Genomic DNA, 7,500 nt, shown 5'->3' with positions numbered 1-7,500 from the left:
CCGGTGGATGCCGACGAAGAGGCAGGGGCCGTTGTAAGGGCCGGCGAGCCGGCTGAACCTAATCCTAGCTAAGGCTGGGTTGGCTGGTTTCGGTTGGGCTCTACTAGGTGGTAGGTCTAGTCAAGCAGGTTCGGGTCAGGGTAGGCTCAGTCAAACAGGGTTTAGGTTCAGTCACGGGTTGACCTAGCTAATAGGTTGGTTCAGTAAGGGAGGTTAAGGTCGAGCCTAAGCTCACGGTGCTGGTCAAAGTTGACCAAGTGCGGAAGGTTCAACTAACTAGGTGGTTGACTAAATGGACCGAGTCAATGGGTCCGGGTCAAGTAGGTCAAGGGTCACTCGAGGTAGGCTCGAGTCGCTAAGGGAGGCTACCAACGAAGTGGGCTTGGTGGACTAGCTGACCTAGTTGACTAAGGCTAAGGGTCAATGCCGATCTAGGTTGGCTCGGTAGAGGTTTAGCCTAGGTGCGGGTTCGGTGCAGGAGGTTGCCTAGTGGGTTCGGTTGACTGGGCTGGTCTTACCCAGGGAATGCACCGATGCTTGCCACGTGGCAAGACGGACGGACACGACAGAGAGAGCTAGAGAACGCTAGCTCTTAGGAATGGAGCTCGAATTCTCGCCTAAGGGTTAGGGAGAAATGCGACAAGGAAGGAGAGGAGATTGGGGGCGAAGGGCCAGGTGGCGCTCTCGTGTGAGCTCGGATGAGGCTAAGGCTGAGATGGGGACACGTGGACCAGATCTACGGTGGAGGATTACTGCGGATCGGATCAAGAGGGAAAGGAGGAAACGGCTGAGGAAGAATAGGTAAGATGGCGCGAGGTGGAGGAGTTTCCTAAAACTAAGGAGGAAAGATCCAAGGAAATAGGAAAAGGGGATCTCGCAGGGCCTGGCTGGGGACAAGTGGCGAGATGCGGGACCAAGGTGGGTAGCTGGCAGGTGAGGTGGCGAGTGAGGTGGCGGAGGGCTGGCTCGGATTGCGACACGTGTCAAGATGAACGCGTGAGGATCCTTGCGAGTTAGGGTTGACGCGGTGGAGATGGCGAGGAGCTGGAAGGGGAGCGGCGGCTGCGAGATTGCTTCCTAATTCGGTGGAGCAGCTGATTGCGAGCTGATCCTGAATCGGGACAGATGGCAGCAGCTGGGACAAGGGCACAGATGGGCGGCTGGATGATGGACAGATGTCGAAATTAAAGGCTGAGATGAAACGGAGGGGACTTGCCGGAAATGGCAGATGCGACGGAGGAGGAAGCTCCAATTCGCACCGGCGGCCTGAGCTAACGCTCGGAACTTAATTGACCGTAATACCCCTTTCAAAATTTTAGTTAAAACACTAGGGAAGAAGGGCAATTCGGTCCCTAACGCCGGAATCAATGGCGACCACCGGAATTAGCAGCGATGGCCGGATTCAAACAATTTTCCGGCGAGATTCTATCTCGAGATCCAGCCGACGGAACTCGCCCCTTTTTGATATTTAGAAAGCTCTTTTCTGGGCGATTCACGGGGATCACTCCTCTTCTTCAGATCTCGACCAGAGAGCGAGATTTCTTAACTTTTGAGCCTCTGGTCCGACAGATCAAAAGGGAGAACAGGCCGCTAGAAATTGTAATTTTCTTATCGATTTGTCTTTCTAATCCGGCCAACTGCCTACTAGGGATCAAACGTCTGATTTCAATCCCGCGACGCGATCTGCAATTTCTGATTAGAACAGAAAACGCCCAAATTCTGATTCCCCTCTTCGGGTATGCCGAGGGAGGAACCGAGAGAAGACGCCCTGTGTTCTAAGGCAGAATGCAGCAATCGGGCAGCGAGAGAGAGATCGAAATTCGTCTCCTCTTCGGTGTCGAATTGAAGCCGGCGGTAGATCCGTCGCCTTCAATCTTCCCTATGCTGGAATCGGCCTCACAGTACCCTCGTGATCAGGGCAAAGGCACCGATTTCAGAACTTTGAAAAAGCTCGAAAGGGGGTACTTACGTGACAAGGGAGGGATCGCCGCCGGTGGTGGAGATCCGCCGATGCCTTCTTCCTTATGCCTATGTCTCGGACGGCGGCTCTTCAAGGAATTTCTGGATTCGGAAGCGTCGTGGAGGTAGAGGACGCGAGGAGGGAGAAGACGCCTGGTTCTCGGGTTGAACAAGGTGGGAGACGAGAGGGGAGAAGCCTCGTGCGAGGAGAGAGAGAGTGCCACACCAAATACCAATCTTTGATTAATTTTTCGATCCTTTCTACATTGAGTTTACAGAATATATACTAAACATAATGCGAGCCCTAATTACATGTTAACCTAGCTCGCTACTTAGTCTAATGTCAAAAATGCGCAAGGCACAACCCGCCTTGCTAGGTCTCTACTACAAAACTTGACGTCGACATGAAATAGATGACGCAACCTAAACCGGGCCTAGCGCCCAACTCAAAAATCGAAAGCTAAAGTCCCTAAGTCTTGTGGACTTAGGGCGGGGACCTCGTGTGGGTTACCGCCCACACTTCGGAAATTCGAGCATGGGTCAAGTCCGATTGGCTCGGACCTGAACCTAAGCCTCTCGGCTTTAGATAGGCTCAAGCGTTCGGGGAATTTGGACTCACGCTCGGATTAACCTGATCAAGCTCGGTGAGCCTCGCAATAGGTTCTAGAACGTCTTGAGTTCCACCTGGTTTGAGCACTCTTTCGGACCTAGTTGCTCCTCCCACGCCGCCCGCTGCAACTGGCTCGAGTGCTGACTTAGCCTCGCTTGGACTTTCTTCGTGCTGCCTTAGCGCCTGTGTCCACAAATCCGAGGCCTTTCGTCTTGACCGACTGGTTTCGGCCTGATCACGCCGAGTTGGGTCTGGACCTACAAGTTGGTCCGTAACAGATTCCCCCTCCCTAGAATGCGCTTGTCCTCGAGCGCTAGAGGAGGGAAAGCGATGAGCCACTGACCCAAACTCTTCCCAAGAGGTTCCTCTGTCAGGTCCCTCCCATTCCACTAATACCTCATGCCGTGTTCTCCCTTGTCTTTGGACATATCTATGTTTGAGTATACGATAGGGAGTGGGCAAGTTGTTAGGTCCACACCGGTTGGCCTAAGAAAATCCGACCAATGCGATCCTAAACTTCCCAGGACCTTCTTGAGGCCTATTCTAAAAACCGAAAAACCTAGGTAATTACACAATGATCTACCCGGCCGGACAGGACCCCGGCGCAAAACCCAATAGGTAGGGAGATACACTTGTAGGTTACCCGAGTCCCAAATATTCCTAACTAAGTCTGCCTACTACAAAAACACTAACAGGGTCGTGAGGCCTTTACAATTCGCGAGCGATACAAGAGAACACTCAATCTCACTCACAAACCACGCAAACCACACTAACGTACAAACCACACCCAACAGAAGTAAATAGGGGGTCTGGCTCCTTGTGGTCGTGTCTCGGGCACAGTGCCCTCGAGGTACCTCACGGGGGAGCTAGGCCGAAGCCAAGGCTAAAACAGAAATGCTGGAAATAAACTAATATGCTACCTACGACTGAAAGCAAATCCCGCCCGAAGCTACAAGGGGATAGGAGACGATACCGGCCAAGGATCGCCCTTGGCGTAGCCGGATAGGTCTCGGGGTGATGACCTGCCGTTTTGTGATCGAACCACAAATAATGGGTTGTGGCCTCTCCTGTCATGTTCGCAGTGGCAATTTCAATCCACTCGTCTTGGGGTACACGATGGCACAAGAAGTACCTCTCGGCCATGAATAGCCACTCCCGTAAGTGCTCCCCATTGAATTTGGGAAACTCATAACGAACGGTGGGAGTTCGCCTCTCTTCTTGAAGCTGACGTTGCGCTCTTCTAGGACGTAGAGGAGATTCGTCCTGTTCCACTTCTGAATCGTAATAGGTGCGATTCATTCTGCTGCTAGCGAACCTTTGCACTCTTGGCGTTCTATAATATTCGCTAGTGGGCTCAATGGGCTGTCGCTCTTGCGGGGGACCCATATGTAAAAGTCTGCCCCTTCCGTACTTGTTCCGATGTGCGAGAGATTGTTCGGATCTATCTCAGTATCGGTGGGGTAGGTAGGGGCACCTAACACACCTTTGCCTTTGTTCGGACCCTGAGTGGTCCTTTCCCCTCCTGGGTTCTGGTTGGTCGCTAACTGCTTCAAAAGACCGCGAATTTCATCCATCTCATTTTGCCGCTCTCGGTTTTGTCTTTCCAATTCTCGTTTGCGGACTTGATCGGATTTGTTCATATCATTTCTCATTTGCAACAGCTCTTTTTCAATGTTCAAAATTCTGCCCATGGCATAGTTGGGAACTGGTCCCGCTTGTGTGCTTGGAGCTTCCTCAGGTTGATCGTTGAGGGGCTCCTCAAGGACAGGCTCGTCGGGATTGAACTGCTTCTTTGACTTACCCATAATTGTTTAGGGCGGTTATATGTCAAAGAACTACCGAAGAAAGAAATCCTAGCTAAAATTCCAAAAAACTGACGCTGCCACTCTCAAGCGCGAAGTCGCTGTCCGACTCCTAAACTGCTGGCTGATCCCTGCCCGAAGACCTGATCTGCCGACTGACTCTGCCCTACTGCCCTACGCTGCCGCTGCCCTAGCTGCCGGTAGCGCGTTTAGAGGCAAGGGAGACGGGTTGGCCCGTCTAGTGCCGCGCTTCGCCTAAGCGCCTCGGCACTCCCACTTCGCCCACGGCCGGGCTTTTAGAAGCCTAAATCACCGCACCCTCCTGGTGCCTCGGTGACGAACCGGGAGCTCGGCTGCCCTCGGGTGCACGGAATGTACAGCCCCCTACTTGCTAAAAGTGAGCAAGCAAAGCCTTAAACACGTACGAAGACGGAAGTCGTGGGGACTCCAGAAAACTAAAATCTGCTCTAGATAACCGAAAATAGACTGACTAGATAACCAAAAGAAGTCCACTGACACTCGGGAAATCCGAAAAGAAGACCGTCTGCACTGCCGTTGATGAAGCTTCCTCGTAGGTCTAAGTGCTCGAACCGACGGTGTTCCTCAAGATTCGCTCTGATACCAATTGTTAGGACCACACCGGTTGGCCTAAGAAAATCCGACCAATGCGATCCTAAACTTCCCAGGACCTTCTTGAGGCCTATTCTAAAAACCGAAAAACCTAGGTAATTACACAATGATCTACCCGGCCGGACAGGACCCCGGCGCAAAACCCAATAGGTAGGGAGATACACTTGTAGGTTACCCGAGTCCCAAATATTCCTAACTAAGTCTGCCTACTACAAAAACACTAACAGGGTCGTGAGGCCTTTACAATTCGCGAGCGATACAAGAGAACACTCAATCTCACTCACAAACCACGCAAACCACACTAACGTACAAACCACACCCAACAGAAGTAAATAGGGGGTCTGGCTCCTTGTGGTCGTGTCTCGGGCACAGTGCCCTCGAGGTACCTCACGGGGGAGCTAGGCCGAAGCCAAGGCTAAAACAGAAATGCTGGAAATAAACTAATATGCTACCTACGACTGAAAGCAAATCCCGCCCGAAGCTACAAGGGGGATAGGAGACGATACCGGCCAAGGATCGCCCTTGGCGTAGCCGGATAGGTCTCGGGGTGATGACCTGCCCCCGAGCACTGCAGCTCACAGAACAGGAAGACCGACTGAGGTGTGCCTCCACGTAGCCTGCTGCTCGGGCTGACCGCTGCCTGAAGACGCTGAAGGTAGGCCGCACGCTGGTGGACGGGTTGACTGCCGAGGTCTGGTCGCTGCTCGTTTACGGTGGCCGCTGCGCTGTTGCCGCGATGAATTCTGCGGTAGCAGCGCTAACGTCGAGCCAAGACCGCTGCTGACACTCGCTGGGCCTAGAGGCAGACGCGCGCCGGGAACGAGGACGCTGTCTCGAACTGCTACGGTCGTGCCGTCGAGGATGCCGGGAGCGATCGTCTGCTGTCTGGTCGAGGGTCGCCGATCAGGACGAGGTCGCCTGGCGTCTGCTGCCGATGTGCTGCTGCTGCACTGAAGAAGACGGAACAGGGCCGGAAGGGCCGCCTGGACTGCCGAGGGGGGCTGCTGTCACAGCGACAGCGCCTGCCTGCCTAACTCCGGAGTGTGGCTCGGCCACGGGCGCCGGTGGATGCCGACGAAGAGGCAGGGGCCGTTGTAAGGGCCGGCGAGCCGGCTGAACCTAATCCTAGCTAAGGCTGGGTTGGCTGGTTTCGGTTGGGCTCTACTAGGTGGTAGGTCTAGTCAAGCAGGTTCGGGTCAGGGTAGGCTCAGTCAAACAGGGTTTAGGTTCAGTCACGGGTTGACCTAGCTAATAGGTTGGTTCAGTAAGGGAGGTTAAGGTCGAGCCTAAGCTCACGGTGCTGGTCAAAGTTGACCAAGTGCGGAAGGTTCAACTAACTAGGTGGTTGACTAAATGGACCGAGTCAATGGGTCCGGGTCAAGTAGGTCAAGGGTCACTCGAGGTAGGCTCGAGTCGCTAAGGGAGGCTACCAACGAAGTGGGCTTGGTGGACTAGCTGACCTAGTTGACTAAGGCTAAGGGTCAATGCCGATCTAGGTTGGCTCGGTAGAGGTTTAGCCTAGGTGCGGGTTCGGTGCAGGAGGTTGCCTAGTGGGTTCGGTTGACTGGGCTGGTCTTACCCAGGGAATGCACCGATGCTTGCCACGTGGCAAGACGGACGGACACGACAGAGAGAGCTAGAGAACGCTAGCTCTTAGGAATGGAGCTCGAATTCTCGCCTAAGGGTTAGGGAGAAATGCGACAAGGAAGGAGAGGAGATTGGGGGCGAAGGGCCAGGTGGCGCTCTCGTGTGAGCTCGGATGAGGCTAAGGCTGAGATGGGGACACGTGGACCAGATCTACGGTGGAGGATTACTGCGGATCGGATCAAGAGGGAAAGGAGGAAACGGCTGAGGAAGAATAGGTAAGATGGCGCGAGGTGGAGGAGTTTCCTAAAACTAAGGAGGAAAGATCCAAGGAAATAGGAAAAGGGGATCTCGCAGGGCCTGGCTGGGGGACAAGTGGCGAGATGCGGGACCAAGGTGGGTAGCTGGCAGGTGAGGTGGCGAGTGAGGTGGCGGAGGGCTGGCTCGGATTGCGACACGTGTCAAGATGAACGCGTGAGGATCCTTGCGAGTTAGGGTTGACGCGGTGGAGATGGCGAGGAGCTGGAAGGGGAGCGGCGGCTGCGAGATTGCTTCCTAATTCGGTGGAGCAGCTGATTGCGAGCTGATCCTGAATCGGGACAGATGGCAGCAGCTGGGACAAGGGCACAGATGGGCGGCTGGATGATGGACAGATGTCGAAATTAAAGGCTGAGATGAAACGGAGGGGACTTGCCGGAAATGGCAGATGCGACGGAGGAGGAAGCTCCAATTCGCACCGGCGGCCTGAGCTAACGCTCGGAACTTAATTGACCGTAATACCCCTTTCAAAATTTTAGTTAAAACACTAGGGAAGAAGGGCAATTCGGTCCCTAACGCCGGAATCAATGGCGACCACCGGAATTAGCAGCGATGGCCGGATTCAAACAATTTTCCGGCGAGATTCTATCTCGAGAT

The sequence above is a fragment of the Nymphaea colorata genome, unplaced genomic scaffold, assembly GCF_008831285.2.
Source record: "Nymphaea colorata isolate Beijing-Zhang1983 unplaced genomic scaffold, ASM883128v2 scaffold0601, whole genome shotgun sequence".
Classification (NCBI taxonomy): domain Eukaryota; kingdom Viridiplantae; phylum Streptophyta; class Magnoliopsida; order Nymphaeales; family Nymphaeaceae; genus Nymphaea; species Nymphaea colorata.
This window is presented reverse-complemented; position numbering follows the sequence as displayed.